The following is a 23,796-nucleotide window of genomic DNA, read 5'->3' as shown; positions in this document are numbered from 1 at the left end:
CTATAGAAGAATTTAATTCAGGTATAAATACTGTTATTTCCTTCTCATTTTCTTTAAGCTAAATATCTTCCATTCCTGCAATCACACATATGTAATATGGATGAGTATTTAATAAATAGTTTGTCTGTGGTCTTTTTAAAGTGTGGTACCTGCAAAGATGTGTCTGAAAGCAGAACTAGTGCTTCCCTCATTCTAGAGGGAATTCAAAGGTCCTATTCATTTTGGAATTTTTTTAGCATCCCTGTATTACCACCTCAGATGAAACTCTTAAGTCATTTTTGTATGACTGCTACAAATTGCATCTCACCATCCCTTTCTGGCCTTATGTAATTTTTTCGTGTTTTTTGTTTGTTTGTAGGATGGTGGATGGTTGTAGGGTGATGTAGTCTGTAAGTGAGAGTAGTGATTACTCCTGTTATATTTCATGTGGCAGCAGCCTACAACATGAGTTTGTCAAGATATTTTTGGATTTTAGTTTTATCAACCTTCATTTCATCATACATCACAAAGTGTCCTCTTCCTTTTGATAGTCAAAAGTATGTAGCCATCATACAATGAGGATGACAGAGTACTGTGGAAACCAGGGTCGTATTTTTATTCCTAGTCTCAAAACAAACAGACCTAACATACTTCTTAACTGCTCAGGCTATCTGTGTACTTCGCAGCTTTGTTTTGTAACGAGAGTTACCCAAAACACTAAAATGGTATCTACCTGTCATCAAGACTGTAAATAATCCTCTAGAATGTTAAAAACCAAATTAAGGGCTTCCCTGGTGGCGCAGTGGTTGAGAGTCCACCTACCGATGCAGGGGACATGGGTTCGTGCCCCGGTCCAGGAGGATCCCACATGCCGCGGAGCGGCTGGGCCCATGAGCCATGGCCGCTGAGCCTGTGCGTCCGGAGCCTGTGCTCCGCAACGGGAGAGGCCACGGCAGTGAGAGGCCCGCGTACTGCAAAAAAAAAAAAAAAAATTATTATTTTAGAAAATGTTTACTTATAAAGCTATGGAAATGAGCAAAAAGCCACAAGGTTAGCCTAAAAGAATGAATTTACTGAGAATATGCAGAAAGGTACAAAATTGATTTTTAACCTTTGATCTTCTGCTTGCTCAGTTCCTGGATGTCTAGGCATCTCCTTATGAGTTGCTCTAGCTCTGAGAACTGCCTCTCTGCCCACACGGCACTTTGTACGTATCTCTGCTCTCATTTTGGCAATGGGCAGAGGAAAATGTTGTTTGCCTGACTGTCTCTTTCTTAAGATCATGAGCTCCTCAAAGGCAAGAAAAAGCATTCTAATAATTCCTACACCCAGCACGGAACCTAACACATAATAGATAATACATGTTTATTGAGTAAGCATGCTAAATGCATGTACCTACTGATACGAGGTCCGTCATTAATTTAGGTTACAGCTTAAGTAGAAGAATTGTAAGAAGTAAGGACATTTCCCCTTCCCTACCTCCTCCCTACTTCCACCAAATCCACTTCCCCTGTTCACTATGACCAGAAATTCAGTTAAATAAGGACATTTTAATTCTACAAGTCTCTAAGAGAGAAAATGTAAGTATCCCCACTGGAGCAATACTTTGGAATAAATTTATGTTAAGTTGCAAAGTAGTGATATCAGCTACTCCCCACAGTGCACTTTATAGAGACTGAGGTGGTAGCAAAAGAGAGTATCCATCATCCCTGCAGATCCCAGCCCTGCTGCGGCCATGGGCCAATGAAATCCTGTAGCATCAGCTCACCAGCAAGTAGAGGCTAGAAAAGTCTGTTCCTCCCACAAATACCATGCCTGGAACATGGATTTATACTGCAGGTGTCCTTGTAATTGTCTGAACGAAGTTTTCCAATTAAACACCTACCGCATGCAGCCCAGCTGCCTAACTAACTTCTTGGCCAGAGTTACAGGCACCTGGGTCCCGTCCTGAAGGAGGAAGTCTATCTCTGAATCCCAGTCAGCAATGAAGAGCACAGGCTTCTGTGCCCTCCGCTATCCCCAGGGAAGACTCTGCTTTCCAGGGATTCTTCTTCGGGAGGTCTTTCACCCAGACCTGCCTAGAGAACCTTGTTGTCCCTTGGTGGTGATTTCTTCATTCTTTGATTAGCAAACCCTTGGCCATTCACCTCTGCCTGAATGGGAACCTGACTTGTGCCTCCCATTGTCTAATTTGGGATTGGAGCTCCCCACCCCCTGAATCCCCCCCCGCTTCTTCTAATCATTGGACCCTAATCCTTGCCAATCCCTCAGTACCAATTTGCTCCTTCCTCCCCTGCAGGAATCTCTGCATTTCTATCTGCTCCAGTCACATGGTTTATGACTCTGAGAGGAAAAAAGGAGGGGGAGGGAATAGGAAAAGGAACCACTAGAGACAACAAAGATAAAAACTTCCATCCGCCTCACATGTTTTGCCTAGAGCCAGAACCAGTCCGTGACAGAGGTTCTAAATTCCATACACGCAGCCAAAATTTCCTCCACAAGCGTTTCTAACTATAGCTTCTCTGTCTTGGCCTCAGGATCTTCTTGCAAACAGTGCCCCGCCAGGTTGAGACCAATTACCCTGGATTAGCCAGTTCTGCTGGGGCTTGGGCTCATGCCAAGCTCACATGCCAAAGTAAATAGAAGAGGGAGGGGGCACAGAATAAAGAGATCAAAGGGGCATTTCCCAGTTAAGACATCAACACTGCTTTAAAAAGTAATAATAAAAATTAAAAAAAATTTTTTTTAAACCTATGTTTTTAAAATCCAATTCAAAAGTGTAAATTCTTGACAAAAAAACTTTTCTTTCCACCAATGGCTATCTCACTTTTTTGTTTTGATTTGCTGTATTCACAGTATTAGATAGGTTTTATTTTCCCATTACACACAAAAAAGTTTAATGTTTGTATCAGTAAGTTTATTATAAAATGTAAGGTGCTAAAGGAAATTAATACTTCATGATATGTTAGATGAGTAAAAGGAACGTTTTTAATCGTAAGCTTATTCATCACTTTAGATTAATTCAGAATTATTTCCTTTTTATAGAATAATTTCTTCAGGAATAGAAATAACTCAGGTTTATTTAACATCTAATTTAAGAGAGGTGGTGTTTTAAAGTGGAAAAGAAACTAGACCAAGAATCCAAAGTTCTAAATTTTAGTTCTTCTGCTAACTGTGAACCTTTGGGTAAGGTCTCAAACTCTTCATCTATAAAATGCAGGAGTTGAACAAGGAGACTGCTCAATCGCTATAGTCCTTTTCCTGTTCAATAACTTGCTACACTGAGAAAAATACACTCATTCAAAAGACAGATTTTAATCTGAGTGCTGCCTCTAACTTTCTTGGTGACTTTGAGCATTTACCCTCTCCTGTTTCCTCATCTGTAATAAAAAGGAAATGGAACAGATGGTGTCTAAGGACATTTCCAGCTCTAAAATTTTATAACAAAGAAAAATGTCTGGGGTGCATATGCCGCCTTCCATTTGCATGTAGAACTTGATGTTTTGCTCCAAGTAGCCTGAGAAGAATATATGTATTTGTAAAGCATTTCCCCAGTGTGCTGGCATATATGCTTATCCACATGAAGAGAGAATCTGAGGTCCCAGGGAGAAAAGCTCTTAAGAGCCTTTTATGTTTCACCTCTCTTCTAAGTACATGAGGTCAGGCTCTGGAATCCAGCATAAACTTTAATATTACTAGGCTTCATCCTAGTGACCTCTGTAGGCCATGAAGCAAAGACAACTATACTCAAACCTAGTCTTCACCTACTGTTTATAAATATACTGCTCAGGTCAAAAAGTGACTTCTTAAAACCTAAAAAAAGCCATTTATCAAATAAGCTTACTTTAAAATTTTGCTACATGAAAATGCGCTTAATCCAAATATAATTTGGGGTTTACAATTTCTGGATTTTTGTTAAAACGTCCTAGCTCTTCAAGTAAAGTATCTTTGCTTCAAAAGGAAGTCAAAGTTACAGCCACGGTGGTTTACAGAACATTTTCTGGTAGTCTTTGCTTTGTTTCAATATCTTGCCATGATTGGCTGTTGAAAGTTACAAAAAAGGAAGTCTTCAAGGCGGGGGATTTCTCAGTGGAAGTTCCCAGTTTAACTCAAGGGAGATCTCAGGACAGTTTGGGCGACACTGCTAGAGACTCGAGGTAAAACTTCCAGACCCTGTAACTGCCTACTTCTTTAAAAGCAATAGTCTATGAAGGAAGACTTGTAACCTGGAGAAGAGGTAATCAAAACTTTAGTAGTTCCTACCGATTCTCAAGCTAGCAAGGTGGCCTGGATGTCTTAAACTGAAGTGTTGCAGATTTGCTCTACAATTCCTTCTGTTAAGTGAGTAATTTATGACATGATTCAGTAATGCCTTTTATTCATTGCCACAGTTGGAAATTCAGCCTTTTAAAAATGGGGTCCCTAGCCAAGACTAAAGGAAAAATTTTTTAACTGTGATCTTTTTGCATTCTTCTCAACTTTTAAGGTAGAATTTATGTCTTTATTTGAAATGATTTTTTTAAAGTTTATATCTGGAATATAGCTTTCTCCAGTGAGTGGTTTTTATAACGTAAGACTTAAAAGATATATATTTAGCATAAGTTAAGTTGTATACTGCTTACTAGGTTGAAAAGTAAATACTGTATATATTCATACTGTTTTTGGTTAAATTTTTAAAGGTCAATTCTGGCCTGATCCAGTGTGTTCATTCAAACATTCACTCACATTTACTATTTTTCTATCTTCTAAGAAACACATGTTTATGAATATTTCTTTACAGTAAAGTATTAACCTTATAGAAAACTTTGCATTTCCTACCTTCGAACATTTAAATTTACACAATAATAGCAATCCAGTCTTATTCTATTATCAACTGGCCTTTATGTTCACAAAAAATGAATATTAAAGATAGTATAGTATATTCTCAAGAATAAGTAGATAGTTCAAAAAGATTAAACCTCAAGGATCATTACTATTGTTATATTAATAGCTGCCATTATTGAGTGTCTGCTACAGGGAAATGGTCACAGGATCTCCCAGCTAGTAAGTGGTAGAGCCAGAGCTTAACCATAAATCCACATCATTTCTTTTTCCATGGCTCTCTGTTACCACTGCCCTGCCTTCTTACAATACTGAAAAAGTATTTTGAGTTATCTCATCTAAACTGCAAACTGATGGGGGGAAAAGGACAATACTTGGCCAAGATCACAGAGAAGCCAAGTCATTCACAGAAGCTTAGAATTCATTCCTAGGTCTTCCTTGTCCTCACTTGCCCACCCCATCTCCTCACTCCCTCCAGGGCTCACTTCCACCTGGGCACAGGTGCACACATTAGTCTGCCTCAATGCAGGAGGGGGGACCTATGGCTGTATACCAGGTCTAACCTGACTGAAGTTCCTGCTAGCAGCCAACTAGAGCAACATCCAATTATTTCTATTAAACACTTATGACAGTGAAAGAGATGGCCAACTGGAAGATTTAAAATAAATATGTTAAATTCCTCCCCAAAAGAGCTGGGGAGGAACTTATGCACTAATTTGAAGAAAATAATTATCCTTACAGGAGAGAACCTTACTGTCTGCAAACATTCTTTCTCTCCATTTGTTAAGGCCTCAGGAAACATAGGTTGTTTGTTTATTATAAAATGTATTCCAATATATTTTATCTTCTTCGTGTGTGTCATAGGGATGCTATCTTGATAAGGATATTATTTCCACTATATTTTCTAACTAATTACTGCTGACATTTAGGAAAGTTCTTGATATCATAATTTTATCTTGCGTCCAGTCATTATATTGATATTTTATTTATTTCTAAATTATTTTAGGTAATTCACATGCAAAGCCTAGATAGGAAGAATTTACTTTTGTCTTCTTTTTTTCTTCTGGTGGTGACATTGGCCAGAACTTCTAGAACAGTGTTTAATAACAGAGGAGATTGTAGCCAACTTCATCATGTTCTCATCTCAGTGGGAATTTCCCTAGTGGTTAACATTAAGAATGACGTAAAAAAAAAAAAAAAAAAAAAAAAAAAAAAAAAAAGAATGACGTAGGCTGTTGGTTTGAGATAAACACATTAATCATAAAGACCAAATAACTACCAAATATGCTTCTAACCCTAGTTTGCTGAAAGTGTATCAAGACTTCATGGTAAACTATATTCATTGTCTTTTTGATATCATCAGAGACAACTGTATGGTTTTTCTACTTTAAACTATATAGTGCCCTGTTGTTACACAATAGAGTAATTGTATTTTTTAAAAATTACATGTTGTTAAAAATCATCCCTCGGTAATAAAAGTAGGTTTATAATTATGAAGTATATTTTGTTATTGCCCTGGTTAAGATAATAAATTGGTTGATCAAAGCAAACTTTCCTCATTTTCTCTTCAATCCACATGCTTAAACGCCTCTCCCCTATTATTTTGGCTTCACAATTCAGTTCACAACTCAAATTAACAGAAAAGAATGAAAACAATGTGGAATAGCCAAGAAACCCTATCAAGGCAGAGCAACAAATACTCAAACAAAGCAGCTGTTCCTACACATTGTGCAAAAAGCTTTCTCCCTATTTTAACACTGCTAGCTGCAGACCACAATTCAGTTACAACCAACAGTGGTGTGCAAAATGTGTGTCCAAATTGATTTATCTTACACCAATTTATATTAAGAAAACACATACTGAAAAAGAATTAATGAGAATTTTTGCATTCCTATTCATAAGTGAAATTCATCTGTATTTTTATTTTCTGATAAAAATACCAAAACTCTCCATGTTCTAAAAAAATTTCGTGGGACTTATCGGCTCCTTGAAATGTTTAAAGAGCATATCTTAGCACTCCGTCCTTGACACGCACTTTTGGAAGTAATTCTTTAAAAGCTTTTCAACGTTTTCTATTGTTATTGACCTATTCAGGTTTTATGCCATTTTTTCACACAGTTTAGGTTATTTGTTGTTTATAAATAAAATTTTATCAAATTTTTCAAACGTATTAGTATACATGGTATTGTAATTTTTACCGTCTCCATAACCATATGGATAACCCTTTTCGTTATGTTTTCTCTCTCTTTTTTTCCTGATTGGACGTGTCAAAGGGTTAATCTCTTGGATGTATCTCATTTATGGTTAGCTCTTTTTTAAATAATTAGTTTTTGCTTTTATCTTTATTACTATTTTCTTACTGCCTTTCCTTCCTTTTAGATTATTTTACTTTTCCTTTCCTCAGTTTTAGATTTGGTTGCTTAGTTCATTTATTTTTTTTCTTTCTTATTTTGTAATGAAAGTATTTAAGGCTAGGAATTTTCTGAGTACCATTTTAACTGCTCTTACACGTTTATATCATTTTCACATTATTTCATTATTATTTTATGTTTTTCTAACTGCAGTTTTATTTCCTCTCTGATCCAAGAGTTATTTAGGACAATAAAGGTTTTTCTTGTTTTTTGGATTTTTTTTACCTAACAGACTTTATTTTTTTCGAACAGTTTTAGATTTAGAGAAAAAATGAGTAAACACTACAGAGAGTTCCCATGTACCACCCTGCCTCTTCCCCCGCACCCCTGCTCCCCAACATAGTTTCCCCTGTGATTAACGTATTAGTGTATGGTACATTTGTGACAATAGAGGAACAATACTGATACATTTTTATTAACTCAGTTTATAGTTTATTCAAATTTCCTTATTTTTTCCTTTTACAAAAATTGAGGTAAAATTCACATAACAAAGTTAAACATTATAAAGTGAACAATTTAGTGGTATTTAGTCCACTCACAGTGTTGTGCAACCACCACTTCTATCTAGCTTCAAAACATTTTTACCACCCCAAAAGGAAACCCTTTACCCATTAAGCAGTTGCTCTGCATTTCCTGCTCTCCTCAATCCCTGGCAACCACCAATCTGTGTCCTGTCTATATGAATATACCTATTCTGGATATTTCACATAAGTGAAATCATATAACCTGTGACTTTTTCTGTCTGGCTTTTTTTCACTTAGCATAGTATTTTCAAGATATATCCATGTTGTAGCATATGTCAGTACTTCATTTCTTTTATGGCCAAGTAATATTCTGTTGTCTGTGTATACACCATTTATTTATCCATTCATCTATTGATGGACAGGATAGTTGGGCTGTTTTCACTTTTTGGCTATTGTAAACAGTGCTGCTATGACCATGCATTTACATTGTATGATTACCTATTTTCAATTCTTTTAAGTATATACCTCACAGTGGAATTGTGGGGTCACATTGTGGGCTAATTCTATGTTTAACTTTTTTTTTTTTTTTTTTCGGTACACGGGCCTCTCACTGTTGTGGCCTCTTCCGTTGCAGAGCACAGGCTCCGGATGTGCAGGCTCAGCGGCCATGGCTCACGGGCCCAGCTGCTCCACGGCATGTGGGATTTTCCCAGACCGGGGCACGAACCCATGTCCCCTGCATGGGCAGGCGGACTCTCAACCACTGCGCCATCAGGGAAGCCCTATGTTTAACTTTTTAAGTAACTGCCAAATTGTTTTCCACAATGACTGAACCATTTTACATTCCCACCAGCAATGCATGAAAGTTCCAGTTTCTCCACATTCTTGCCAACACTTGTAATTTTCTGGGTTTTTTGTTTTGTTTTTGTTTTGTTTTTTGTTTTTGGCTACGTTGGGTCTTCGTTGCTATGTGCAGGCTTTTCTCTAGTTGTGGCAAGCAGGGGCTACTCTTCGTTGCGGTGCACAGGCTTCTCATTGTGGTGGCTTCTATTGCTACGGAGCACAGGCTCTAGGCGTGTGGGCTTCAGTAGTTGCAGCATGCGAGCTCAGTAGTTGCAGCACACAGGCTCAGTAGTTGTGGCAGGTGGGCCCTAGAGCATGCAGGCTTTAGTAGTTGCAATGCATGGGCTCAGTAGTTGTGGCTCTCAGGTTGTAGAGCGCAAGCTTAGTAGTTGTGGTGCACAGGCTTAGTTGCTCCACAGCATGTGGGATCTTCCCAGACCAAGGATCAAACCCATGTTCCCTGCATTGGCAGGCAGATTCTTAACCAGGTAAGTCCCCTTTCTGTTTTTTAAGTTATTATTATTATAGTCATCCTAATGCATGTTACATGATACCTCATTGCGGTTTTGATTTGCATTACCCTAATGACTAATGATGTCAAACATCCTTTCATGTGCTTTTTGGCCATCTGTATAGTCTCCTTGGGAAAATGTCTTCAAGTTCTTTACCCATTTTTTAATTGAGTTGTCCTTCTGTTGTTAGGCTAATATAATAAAAGAGTTCTTTATATATTCTGGATACACGACTCTTATGAAATACATAATTTGCAAACATTTTCTCCCATTCTACAGATTGCCTTTTGATAATGTCTTTCAATGCACAAAAGTTTATTTTCAAAAATTTTTAGAGTCCAATTTATTTTTTTCTTGATTGTATTTTTTTGTTTATTATTTTGGTATCATACCTAAGAATCCATTGCCAAATTCAAGGTCACAATGATTTACGTCTTTTCTAAGTTGTATAGTTTTAGCTCTTGTATTTAGATTACTTTTTCACTTTGAGTTAGTTTTTGTATATAATGTGAGATAGGGGTCCAGTTTTGTTATTTTCATTATGGATATCAGTTGCTCCAACATCATTTGTTGAAAAGACTATTCTTTCTCCATTAAATGGTCTTTGTATTCTGCTCAAAATCAATTGGCCATAGATGTAAGGGTTTATTTCTGGACTCTCAGTTCTATTCCTGTGGTCTATATGTCTATCTTTATGCTCTTAGCACACTGTTTTGATTACTGTAGCTTTGTAATGAGTTTTGAAATGGGGAAGTGTGAGTCCTCCAACTCTTTTAATTTTTTCAATATTCCTTGGTTATTTAGGGCTCCTTGCAATTCTACATGAAACTGAAGATTGGCTTTTTCATTTCTGAAAAAAGTCATTGGAATTTTGATACAGATTACATTAAATCTGTAGATCATTTGGGGAGTATTGCCATTTTAACAATTTTAACTCTTCCAATTCATGAACACAGAATGTCTTCCCATTTATTTAGGTCTTCTTTCATTTTTTTCAGCAATATTTTGTAGTTTTCAGTGTACAAGTCATTTGCCTCTTTGGTTAAATTTATTCCTAGATATTTCATTCTTTTGGATGCTATTATAAATTAAAGTGTCTCCTTAATTTTCTTTTTGAATTGTTCATTGATAACGTATTGAAACCAACTGATTTCTGAGTGCTGATCTTGTATCCTGCAACTTTGCTAAATTCATTTATTAGCTCTAGTAGCTTTCCTGTGGATTGTTTTGGATTTTCTACATGTAGGACAATGTCATTTGCAGATATAGTTTTACTTCTTCCTTTTTAATTTAGATGCCTTTTCTTTTTCTTGTTTAATTGCTCTTGCTAGAACTACCATGACAATGTTGAATAGCAGTAGTGAAAAAAAGCACCCTTGTCTTGTTCCTGATCTTAGGGACAAATCTTTCAGTTTTTCACCATTGAGTATGATGTTAGCAGTGGGTTTTTCATAAATTCAGAATGTCTTAATTTCTCCTTCATTTTTGAAGAATGGTTTTGCCGGATATAGAATTCTTGGTTGGCACCTATTTCTTTTTTTTTCCCAGCATTTTAAATATGTCGTCCCACTGCCTTCTGGCCTCCATGATTCCAAAGTGAAATTGGCTGTTAATCTCACAGAGGATTCCTTGTAAATAAAGAGTTGCTTCTCTCGCTGCTTTCAAGATTCTCTCATTGTATTTGGCTTTCAACAGTTTGATTATAATGTGTCTCAGTGTGAATCTGAGTTTAGCCTACTTGAGTTCACTGAACTTCTTGAATGTACAAATTCAGTCTTTCATCAAATTGGGAAGTTTTCAACCATTATTTCTTTAAATATATTTTCTGCTCCTTTTCGCTCACCTCTCCTTCAGAACTTCCATAATGCATATTTTGGCTTACAAGATGATGTTTCATAGGCCTCTTAGGCTCTATGCACTTTTCTTTATTCTCTTTCCCTTTCTGTTCCTCTATCTAGATAGTTTCAATTGTCTTATCATCACATTCACTGACGTCTTCTGCCTGCTCAAATCTGTTGCCCCTCTAGTGAATTTTTCATTTCACTTATTGTACTGTTCAGCTCCAGAGTTTCTATTTGGTTCCTTTTTACAATTTCTATCTCTTTATTGATAATGTCGTCTTGTTCATACATCATTTTCTGATTTCCTTTGGTTTTTTGGTCCACAGTTTCCTTTGGCTTTTTGGGCATATGTAAGACAATTGATTTAAAGTAAGACCTTTTTCTAGTAAGTACAATCTCTACACTTCCTTAGAGTGAACTTTTAAAGACATTTTAAATGATAATTCTAAGATCCCACAAGCCATGAGGTGCGGCCAAAAGCATAAACATAAACAATAAGCATATAATTTTTAATGGCTTTATTGGAGTATAATTGCTTTTAATTCTACTTGTAGTTATTTACCTTTATATATTTTTTAAAAATCTAAAATAATATATGTTCAATTATAATATCATTGTTAGAATGAGAGCCTATCATTTCCTTGTTTTCACATATAGAAGATAAGAAAATGAGTAAATTAGAACTTTCTCCTTCCTGCCACCTCTCTTCTACCCACTTGAGTTTTTGTTGCTATAATCAGGAAGTTTAGAACAAATTATTACTAAACTATTTATTTATACTTGGACCTTATATCTTAAAGATTACTTTTAATATTCTCATTATATTTGCAACAAGTTTTTACCTAATCCAATATTTAAATTATTTCAAATATTTACAGATATTTCTTTTATATCAGAATTTCACCTTTCTTAGTTTTTGCACTTTGATTCCCTTCTGACTAACTGAAGTGTATGTCCAGTTATTTCAGGACATAGGTGAAATATCTCTGAACTATAAGGTATCTAAGAATGTCTTAGTTTTCCTTTCCTATGAAAATGATAATTCGAGTGGGTATAGACTTTGTAAGTCAAATCTTTCTCAGGCTGCTGTACGTGTTATTCTATTCAGCTTCTGAAATTTAACGTTGAAGTTAAGTCTATTTTTCATTTTTTTTCTCCCTTTGAAAATAGTTTCATTTTTTAATCTGTATTCTTATTGAATTTTTTCCATACTTTATATTCAGAAAGCTTTCTCTCACCCCCTGATGACTAGACTAAGGCCTCTCCAATGTGTTTTTTGAGTACCCTATTCTTACCCTTATTGTTATGGTGTAATACCACATTGTATAGCAATTGCCTGTTTCTTGTATGTATATCATCCACAATAGACGCTAAGTTCTTTTAAGGTAGAACTGTGACTTGGTAATCTTTGTAGCCCTAACTTTTAGCATATAGCAAGCACTCACAAAATAGTTCCTGAATAAATGAATGGATACATAATTTAACATTACAATTTTTATCAGGATAGGTCAAAACATTGGGCTCTTTTCATTAATACATTTCAAAACTCACTGAGTTCTTTTCATCTCTGATTGTCTTATATCAAAGTATTACTTCGGATATATTCTGATATATCTTTAGTTGCTACTTCTGTTCCATTTACTCGGATCTCTTTTTCAGAAGTTGGAGCACTATCTTTCCACTATTACATTTAATATCTATTTCTCCTTTCCATTCACATTTTGAGAGAGTTTTTCAAGCTTTTTCTCTAATCATTGATTTAACATTCTGCAGTATGGATTCCATTTTTTATTATGTTCAAATAATATTTGAATTTTGATGTTGCATGTTCTGTGTCCTTACAACCTTAACTTACCCAACTTTGTTTTTACTTCTCCCTTCTTATCTTAGCTCAATATCATGTCTTAGATTTCAACTCTTCTATCACAGAAAATACAAATTGGATTCTTTCCACTTACTTATGCTTCTGGCAAACCATATTCTAGAGTGCTCATTTTCTTAGGATTTGGGGGGACTTTGCTCTTCTTCCTTTATGCAACACAGTCTTTTCAAAGGGATGCTTTATCTTGTATTACACTCATTAATACAGGTATATTATATCTTGTATTAAACTCATTCCAAGGTTTGTGTAGCCCTTACTAACCAGATGTGTGGATTTTATTTGGTTCTTCTCATTATCTTCCTGATTTCTACTAGCTCCTCAGCACAGATCTTGAGCTGGGAGACATAAAGACATGCATAGTTCACAGCTAACTTTTGGATCGAAAGCTAACATTTACCAACTTTGTCACTATGAATACTGGCCTGAGGCAGAGATCCCTCACCCTTATTGCCTAGTTGTTTTACTATGAAGAAGAGAATTCCTGGTTAATCAGGAAAAAATCATTGGTCTTTTCCTTGATAGGAGCCAGGTATGAAAAACTAAACTCCCAGAGAGTCAAACACACAGCGTTGTCTGCCCAGGCCCTTCCATTATTGGCTTCACATATCCTTAGATACAGAGTATCACATCTGTCCACTCCCATTGGGATCATGTTGGTATACTCCAAACCAGAGCTCAAAAATATCAATAGATAATTAAAAAACGTACTAATGGGGGACAATGGGGCAACAAGTTGTAAAATAGTACTTGAAGGTAACACATAGTAGTGGGGTTACTGTCCAATTCACTAGTAGGTGACATGAGGCAGATAGCTTTCTTACTATCCTTCAGGGTCACAGGTTTGCTCACCTTCAAACAACAAAGTTCATGTCCATTTCAGCCCTACAGTTCTTGCAAGTGGTGGAAAATCTTGTCAAATTCTGTCAGTAGGATGCTTATCAGCAGGGTTATAGCAACTCTGGAAGACTCAAGCCCAAGTTGGCAAGGCTTGGCAAGTGAGTGAGCACCTATTTCAGCCAAGTGCCCTGTACAGGGCACAGCCTCTCAGCCATATGCGCTGGGTCTGGTCATCAATCCTGCCTTTTGATGCTATTGTGAGTGCTCATATTTTTCTGATTTTTCATTAGGCATTTAAGTCAGAGACTCTGAGACAAAAACAGCTAGTCCAGATGTCATCCTAAATCAGAAGTCAACCAGATTCTATTAATAGTGACATTTCACATCAAAGATTTGACTAAGACCATTGATGCATACCTGGCATTCCAAGTTAGTTGTAGTAAGTGTTTATACTGGCAGCTTTCCTTGTTTCTAGATTTATATTCAGAACTCTCAATAAAATATTAAGCAGTTTTGAAAACAGGTCCTGAAATAGTTTTAATGAAGCTGCAGTTCTCATTTTCATTCCACCCTACCCTCCAGTACTACTTGTTAACCTGAGGTATATAATAATATAAGGAAAATTAGAGTGAAATTATGTCATTTTTAAAGAATTATTCCTCAAATGAATATCCCAACTCAATTCCTAACCTTAATAAAACATATTGTATGTCATTTCTAAAAAATTCATCATCATTATAAAAAAAGGAAAATGTTTGACACTGTTTTAGCACAAACTCATCCACTTACCCCAGCATTTATGCATGTTTCAGACATTGGAGCAGTATGCAGCCACTTCTCTTTATGACTACAACATCATGGGAGTGGAAAGAGATAAAAATATATAGTTAAGAAATGTGTGTTTAATTTTTTCTTTCCTTATTTAAAGTGTTTAGCACTTTCATATTTCAAAATGCTCATGAATTCAGTTTTAGATTCTGAGTGTATTATTAAATTCTACTATTTAAATTAGAAATAGTCAAAGTAGCTCCTTCAATTTGCTCAAAAGCAGTGCTGGATAAGTTAGACTTTGTTAAAATTAAATTTTTCTGCTCTGCAAAAGACACTGTAAAAAGAATGAAAAGACAAGCCACAGACTGGGAGAAAATATTTTCAAAAGATACATCTGATAAAGGACTGTTATGCAAAACATAAAAAGAACTCTTAAAATTCAACAATAAGAAAACAAACAACCCAATTTAAAAATAGGCCAAATACCTTAACAGATAGTTCACAAAAGAAGATATACAGATTGCAAATAACCGTGTGAATAGATGCTCCACATTATATGTCATCAGGGAAATGAAAATTAAAACACAATGATATACCACTACACTCCTACTTGAATGGTCAAAAGCCAGAACACACAACACCAAATGCTGATGAGGATGTGGAGCAAAAGGAACTCCCATTCATTGCTGGTGGGAATGCAAAATGGTACAGCCACTTTGGAAGACACTTTGGCAGCTTGTTACAAAACTAAATATACTCTTGCTCTACAGCCCAACAATCACGCTCCTTGGTATTTACCCAAAGTAGTTGAAAATATGTGCACACAAAAACCTGTGCACTAATGTTTATAGCAGCTTTATTCAAATTGCCAAAAGTTGAAGCAACCAAGGTGTCCTTCAGTAGGCAAATGGATAAATAAACTGTGGTACATCCAGACAATGGAATATTATTCAGTGCTAAAAAGAAATGATCTATCAAGCCATGAAAAGGCATGGAAGAAACTCAAATGCATATTACTAAGTGAAAGAAGCCAATCTGAAAAGGCTACCTACTGTATGATTCCAACAATATGACAATCTGGAAAAGGCAAAACTATGGAGACAGTAAAAAGATCAGTGGTTGTCAGAGATTAGCGAGAGGGAGAGATGAATAGGTGGATCATAGAGGATTTTTAGGGCAATGAAATTATTCTTGTATAGTATGATACTATAATGATGGATACATGTCAGAGTGTATAGAGTATACTAGTATCCTCCAGTATACTGTAGTATAATACTATAATGATAGATACATGGCATTATGCTTCTGTCCACACCCATCAAATGTACAACACCAAGAGTGAACCCTAATGGAAACTATGGACTTTGAATGATAATAGTATGTCAATGTAGGTTCATCAATTGTGACAAACGTATCACCCTGATGGGAAGTGTTGATGATGAAACAGTCTTATGCATGTTTCAGGTAGGGAGTATGTGGTAAATCTCTGTATCTTCCTCTCACATTTACTGTGAAGTTAAAATTACTCTTAAAAAATCTTTTTTAAAATGTGCTGTACTGTCATGTTTAACTCAATTACTTATTACAGGAAAACTGTTCAACTGGTCATAATGCTATACACAAGAAGTTTCTAGTTTTTTTTTTTTTTTTTTTATGAAATTTGGAGTGAGTTTTATTAATTAATTCATTATTTCTGCTGTGTTAGTTTATTATTTTTGCCGTGTTGGGTCTTCGTTTCTGTGCGAGGGCTTTCTCTAGTTGTGGCGAGCAGGGACCACTCTTCATCGCGGTGCGCGGGCCTCTCACTATCGCGGCCTCTCTTGTTGCGGAGCACAGGCTCCAGACGCGCGGGCTCAGTAGTTGTGGCTCACGGGCCTAGTTGCTCCGCGGCATGTGGGATCCTCCCAGACCAGGGCTCGAACCCGTGTCCCCTGCATTAGCAGGCAGATTCTCAACCACTGCGCCACCAGGGAAGCCCCTCTAGTTTTTTTTTTTAAAAGTTTTTTAAATTATGTTTTGGCTTTGACTTTAAAAAATAAGCCCAATATTCAAGTTAACCAAGTAGAATACACTGCAATTTGGCAAGTTTTTAAATTCTTGGACTTACTGGCCTAAGGAAAGAAGTATAAACATCCATGATTCAGAAATGTAGGGAGAAACTGAGGCAGTCAGAACCCCATCCTTCTGCTCTAACAGAGAAAAGATACTATCCTAGGAGGAGCAAGATCCTGGACTCCCCTGGGAGATAGCAGCTTCTAAGATATATGGGACAGCATGACTAGAAAAAAGGAGCTCAAGATTCCAGGGCTAGGCTTGCAACTTTCAGGATGAATAAAGATTCTTGCATGGACTGAAGACCTGTCCAGGTATGGCTTAGCCAAGACCACTAGGACAGGAGTGTTACAGGAGTGTTCAGGAGTGTTCTCAACTTTGGAAATTTCATCAAGTCTATGGATATAGAGCTATGTTCTAGAGCAGGCTCTGCCTGACAACAATATACAGTGCTCATGGTCACTTTAATCTTTACTATGAAATCACTGTTTCAGCACCCTTAGTATGCTTGTGCTTGGTGATAAAGTCTTTTTTAAACACCATTAACCATTGTCAGATATATGCAAAAATAGTGAGTTTTAAAAATGTTTAATTAAATAAATAGTAGGTCATCACCATGGAAGCTTCTGAAAGTGCTACATGCATTCACCCAGAACAGTTATGCTCCAGTCCATGTAGAGAGTCCCAGCCTTCAGTGCTCTCAGGAAGCTTCCACATGTGCTGTAGATTTGACTGCTCTTTTCCTGAAAGGAGTCCTAGGGATGACCTTGGTGGTGGGAAGGAGCCAGCATGACATGAGTGACTCCAGACAACACCTTTCATTTACAGAGCATTCTGAACTTTACCACGACTTTTGCTTACATTATGGATTGATTCTGCAGCCATCCATCCAGTGATGTAGGTTATCATTGTCATTTGTCAGATTTCAGAGTATCAATGTTCATTAGGTTAAGCAACTTGCCTGAGGTAGTAGGTATTCGAGCTAAAACTTTTCTTGAGGTATCTGTCTAAACTTTCTGTCTTGGAGAATATTCAAGCATGGCTAGGAAATGGAATAATGGGGAATCATAAGTCATGGGAAATGTTAACGGTCTACTTGCATGTAGCAATCATCCAACTTTTAATGAAAGGTGTTACTAGTTGGGGGAAAAAAACAAGTGTGTGTGTGTTTGTGTGTGTGTGTGTGTAATTTTTCTCAGAGTGTGGAGCTTAATCACCTTAATCACATTCATATAGGGATATGTTGAAAATTCGGGTTCCTGGGCTTCACCCCAGTTGCTCTGAACTCTGGGAATCTCTAGGGGTGAATCTACATCTTTAACAAGCCTCTCAGGTGATTCTTGCGTAATTCTCAGGTGATTCTCAGCTCACACACTGGGTGATGCTAGACCCTGTTATTTGTTGTTTGGCAAAAAGCTAGCCAACACACTCAGGTGACCTTTAAACTTGACATTGTATGCCTTTCCGTGGCTGTGGTTTTCCCTGCGAGGAGGGGCGGGGCTGCGCTGGGCGGGGCTTGGATGAGCGGGGCTTGGCTTGGATGAGGGGCGAGAGTGGGCGGGGCGGGGAGGGGCGGGGCCGGAGAGGCCAGGCCTGGAGAGGTGGAGGGTGAAGGGTTAATGCTCCGCGCGCAGGCGCTGCCCTCTGAACTGGAACGGAAAACAACTTCCGGTTGGAGTCACTCCGCCGGGCGCCGGCGACCCGAGGTGTGAGAGACCGCCGCGGAAGCCCAGAACTGTGAGTAAGAAACTTCGTGAGCTAGTTGGTGTGTCCGAAGCCGTCGGGCACGGCGACAGAGAACTTGTGTGTGTGAGCGACGCTGGCCGTATGGGCGCCGCAGGGAGAGAAGCCGAGGAGCTGCAGAGACAACCAGTTCTCAGAGTGGGGAGGGACTTAGTGCGAGAGAAACCACCTGGGTCCCCATCCCCGAGCGGACCAGGGAGGGGCTTTCCGGGCCCGCGACGTCAGCGCAGCAACGACGGACCCCGCTGCGACGGCAGCAGGCGAGGGATCCTGCCCGACTCCGCGTCGGCTGCTCTCGGTGACTTGACTTCTTGGCTAGCCACCGGGGAGGCAGGGCTTGCGATATCAGGGTGAGCAGTGGACCCCGCCTGGAGGTCCCAGCGTCCTTTGAGGACGCGGGCTGCCTTGCAGAAGCTAGTACTATCGTTGTTACTCTTCCGAAAACTTCGTCGGTTCTTTCTGTTGTTTTTTCCCCAAGATTATTGCACAGTTTCGCTCTCAGCTTTCTTGTGGGGTGTTATCATAGCCTTGTCAATGAGAAGTTGGGTAACTTCCCCGAGGGTCACGGAGAGAATAGATGGCTGAGGCGGAAAGAGCAGAAGCAAACCCCGCCCCCAGTGGGAACCGGGCGTTAGGTGGAATCCCCAGCGCGGCGTAAACTGACTAGCGACGAGTTACGGGTGTCACAAGCTGTGCTTGTCACGAAGTGAAGAAAGAAGGGGGAAGACACTCAAACCAAAGAGTCTTTGTGTCTCTTATTATGCTGTAACAGGCAGAAGTAGAGCAGCCTTTGCTATGTCAAGTGTCATTTATCTCACAGATTCACTTGACAAGTTATATCTTAAGAGAGAAACGGTAGTAAAGGAAGTGAAATGACATGAAAGTGAAGGAAAATAACGTGATCTGCTTCCCTACCGCGGTTGGAATACACATTTCAAACGAGAGGTAGCAGAGAAGCAAGCTCTGTATTCTGCTGAAAAATTATTTTGCCCCTCTCATTAGGGAGGGGAGGAGAACCCTAAAGTGATAGTCATGCATAAAGCAGAAAATGTAACTCCTTCACAGCCCTCTCCCCAACCACAGGTACTCCAACGTCTTCCACATCTCTCGTGTATGTAAACGTGTTGTTTCGCTTTCTTATGAAAATGAGATTATGTATGCATACAGTTCTATTATCTGGTTTTTCAGATGAAAAATATATAGTGGAAATCTTACCACATGTAGCTCTACTTTATCTTAATGTCAGTATGGTATTCCTTTGCCTGGATGTACCATATGTAGTTAACCATTTCTTGATATTGCCTGTGTATATATTTTGCTCTTGTTCTACAAAATTATCTGTATTTCATTAGGATACAGATATATTAATCCTCTGTGAATTATATGGCAAATATTTTCAAGAACTATCAGTCTTTGGTTTAAATGCCCAGGTTTTGTATCGCTTAAGAATGCTGTCCATACTCAAAAATTATTAAAATATTTTCCTGTATTGTCTGTTAATTCTTTTTATAGTTTTGTATGCTTTACTCATTAAAACATATGAAAATTATTTTTGTACATTGTATAAGATAAGGTTAGCCATTTTCCCTGAAATCATTTGCTGAAATCAATTCTTTCCCAACTGACTAGAAATACTACCTTAATATAGTAAATTTCCACCTGTACATGAGTCTTTTTTTTTTGGATTCTTCTGTTGCTGTGTTCTATTTGCCTCTTCCTATACAAATACCAATCTCTTTGATTAGGCACTTTTTAGTAATTCATAAAGCAAGTCCCTCTTCATTTGCCTTTTTCAAAATATCCTTGGTGATTGCATTCTCTTCTCAGGTAAAATTTACAGTAAACTGTTTATGTTTCATTAAAACATAACTTTTGGGGGGGTCTTGGCCATCCAGTAATATTTTGTGACTGGTATGTAGATAATTTATATATCTGGCCAACTTTCTAAACTTATTAGTTGTAATAAGTTTTTTCTCTTGAATTTTCTAGGGAAACAGTCATCTAAATATAATCTTATCTCCTTCTTTATACTTCTTTCTTTCTTTGGTTTAATAAATTTCTAGCTTCTCCAGAACAGTGGTATATAATAACATTGATTCAGGCCATCCTTATCATATTTCTTAGTTTGGGGATGTTTTTACTGTATCATCATTAAATATGAATTTTAGAGTAAATTTCAAATAATTTTATTTATCAAGGAAGTGTCTTTAATATTTCTAGCTACTGGGATTTTTGCAGGGAATGGATTTTGGATTGTGCCTAAAGTTGGGTTTTTTTGTTTTTTCTTTTGGTCTGTTTGCATTGGCTAGCACTTGGAGAACAGTTTTAACTAACAGATGTTGAATGTTCATTTGGTCTGTATATTTCTTGTTGTCAAGATGATGTCTTTTCATCACTACTTAACTAAACATTTTTATCAGGAGTAGAAGTTGAGTTTTGTCATACGGCATTTTGGCATCTATCATGGCCTATCATGTGCTTTTCTTCCTTGATCTATTAGAATGGAAAATTGTTTTAGTAGATTTTTGGGGGTTTTGTTGTTGTTGTTTTGCTTGTTTGTTTTTTAATTTTTATTGGAGTATAGTTGATTTACAATGTTATGTTAGCTTCAGGTATACAGCAAAGTGAATCAGTTATACATATACATAGATCCACTTTTTTTTTTTTAGATTCTTTTCCCATATGGCCCATTACGGAGTATTGAGTAGAGTTCCCTGTGCTATATACAGCAAGTTCTTATTAGTTATCTGTTTTATATATAGTAGTGTGTATATGTGAATCCCAATCTCCCAATTTATCCCTCCCCCCCTTTCCCCCTTGGTAACCATGTTTGTTTTCTGCATCTGTGGCTCTACTTCTGTTTTGTAAATAAGTTCATTTTTACCCTTGATTTCTAGTTTTTGAACCAACCTTACACTTGGTCATTGTGTAATAGTTAAGCATATAGGTTTCTTTTCGGTCACATTTTTATTTAAAATCAGTAATTGAGTTTCATCTGTAGTTATCTTTTTACTGTTATCTTTGGCAGAGTTTGATAGCAAGGCTATGCTGATTTTCTAAAAAGAATTGAGAAGAGTTCCTTCTTTCTCTGCTCTGAGGTAGTGTAAATACAGCTTAAGAGCTCTCTATTTGAAGGTCTGAAAGAATTCACTCATGAACCCATCTGAAAGTACAGTGGACCCTTGAATAACACTTGGGGGTTAGGGGTGCCAAGCCTACCAGCAGTTGAAAATCTGCATGTAATTTATAGTTAGCCCTCCGTGTCTGAGGTTCTGCATCCTCAGATTCAACCAACTTCAGATAGTATAGTACTGTAGTATATATTTAGTGGGAAAAAAATTCACCTGTAAGTGTATCCATGCAGTTAAAACCCATGCTGTTCAAGGGTCAATTGTACATTGTTCTTAAAAACAGCAATAATATTCAGCAAAAAGGTCCAGAACTTTAAAAGGCGAACAAACAAAAACTCCTTAGAGTAAATCCTTATAAAAGAAAGGGTGTGAAACACCAATAATGTCAAGAAAGAAGAACTGCTGTACTGATCCTGGTTATTTTTGTCCCCCACCTTTTTTTTCCCCCCCGTTCTGGGAAAATGCTGTAGGTAGACTGAGGCTGATAATAAAGTGTTTTACTGTTTTTTCTCTTCTCTACTCCAGTTTATGAAGGAAAGAGTGTTGCTTCTACATGGGCAAGCTCTTCTATGCCCTGAAAGAAACCAGGAGGGATACTCAACTGAGAAAGCATCAGTTTCACTTTGTTGTCATCAGCTTCCCAATTTTGCCAGGAAATTTCTTGCTTTAGAGGTAGTAACCAAGCTGACATTCTCCTCTAGCCAAATCCCATAGGGGAGTTTCAAAAGGAGTGGTTGAGAACATATGCAAGCTCAGCATGCTTTTACTTATTTAATATGAAGTGAAAATCAGTAGCACAATCTAGGTATGTACATGGCCTGTGCACACACATAAGAACAGGGCTGGCTTCTAAGGAATACAAACCATCCAACCAAAGCCCACCGTTTTACTCAGCTAACGGTTTACTGTTAATATGTGGATAGTATTGTATTATGTAATCTTTGGTAGAGTTATTAACTTTTATAAATGATTATTTTAAATATTTTTTGATTACTTTCAAGACTATTACCTTAGATAATGGAGTTTAGCAGTGTACATCTGTGAACTGTGGAGGAGACTTCAAGACACTTTTAAGTGTTATTTACAGAAGAATACAGGCATTATGTCAATGCTTGGATATTTGAGTATCTTAAATTATCATCTATTAATCTAGAACAGATAATTATTGGCATAATTTGGGGGGCATGCCCTAAATAAATAAAGACTTGCATGTTTTTTAAAAGCATACCTATTATCTGTAAGGAAATGGTAAAAAATAGATAACCTGTTGATGTAAAACTTCACTATTCTAACTACAGTTGATCCTTGAACAACACAGGGGTTAGGCATGCCAACCCTCTGCTCAGTTGAAAATCTGCATATATTTTACAGTCAGCCTTCTGTATCTAAGGTTCCTCCGTATCTGTGGTTCCACCATACTGGCAGTTCCACATCCAGGGATTCAACCAACCACAACTGAGCAATGTAGTGTTTATGTTTACCTCAGATGGGTAGAACATCACATGCCTAATTTCCTTTTTGGTGTTAATACTATTTAGTTTTGCACTTCAACCCATAGAATTTGATAAACAGTTTGAGAGAGGTCCTACTGGAGATAAAAAAGGAAATGAGGCAAAGCTGAGACTCATGGGTGTGGTCTTTGGCTATAAAGTCTTCTTTTAACTCTTAGAAGATAGCACAAAAAGTTTCACCAAGTTTTAACATCCAGCAAAGTGGAGAACCTGGTCTGGGGAGCTTTTGGTTTGATCAGTGGGATTGTCTTACCTTGTTTATCCTGATGCATTTAGCAATCCAGCTTATGAAAAAAATACAAAATCCAAATTCTGACACTACTGGATCTATGATATTTAAGTTTCTATTATTTTAGCTGCCTGATTGGAACATAGTAACAGTGTCGTGCAGTGTGCTATGGGTATATCCATAACCGAAGTTTACAACCTGGAAAGTGAGAACAGAAATGCAAGCTGTCATTTTGGGGAATTGGCTGCTTGTGTTATAGAACTTTCTTAAAAGTGGGAAATGATCGTAAGTAAATGTCAGGAGTGACAGTTCTCTTCCATTTCCTCTCTTCAGGCAAGGAAAACATACATACTTTTTAGTGTCTTTAAAGGTTTACCTTAACCATCTAAGACAGAGGATGTTATTTTATTTATGTGTATATACTACATTGTTGACTTATTTTCTGCTTTTTGCTTCTGTTGCTTTGTGTGAGTGAGGAGGCAAACATAGAGCTAAGATAGGATGTATCTCACTTATTCACCTCTTCGTTTGCTAAGATGGCAACTTTTCTGAGATAGAATATGAACTCTTATTATTATTCATACCCTGAGGGGTTGGGAAAAGCAGGTGACTTTCTTTTCTAGGGCAGAGTGGAAGACGTCATAGTTACTCTATGTGGTCCTTCCCCCATCCTGAAGCTTCTGTAGATTTAAACTGGCGTCTTACCACAAGTGTGAACCCTGGTAGAATACTTACCCAGAAGCAGAATAGTCTCAGCAGTGGGGGAAAC

The 23,796-nt window shown here is 37.5% G+C and overlaps 1 protein-coding gene across 9 annotated transcripts in view; it reads left to right on the top strand.

Moving 5' to 3' along the window:
• Window positions 1-4,102: 4,102 nt before the first annotated feature.
• Window positions 4,103-23,796, top strand: part of TANK (TRAF family member associated NFKB activator) — an 86,908-nt gene continuing 67,214 nt past the window's right edge. For 3 of the 9 annotated variants that reach the window (XR_003001954.1, XM_024735832.1, XM_024735838.1), the window contains exon 1: window positions 18,017-18,150. The gene's annotated coding sequence lies outside the window, so the exon portion shown is untranslated. Of the gene's footprint in view, window positions 4,321-18,016; window positions 18,151-18,189; window positions 18,455-23,796 lie in introns of those variants that run through there. The other 6 variants (XM_024735846.1, XM_024735847.1, XM_024735835.1 and 3 more) reach the window with 5 other exon arrangements.

This window comes from Neophocaena asiaeorientalis, unplaced genomic scaffold (assembly GCF_003031525.2).
Source record: "Neophocaena asiaeorientalis asiaeorientalis breed wild unplaced genomic scaffold, Neophocaena_asiaeorientalis_V1.1 scaffold72, whole genome shotgun sequence".
Classification (NCBI taxonomy): Eukaryota; Metazoa; Chordata; class Mammalia; order Artiodactyla; family Phocoenidae; genus Neophocaena; species Neophocaena asiaeorientalis.
Note: the sequence above shows the minus strand (reverse complement) of the source record. Positions and strands in the feature narration are given on the sequence as shown.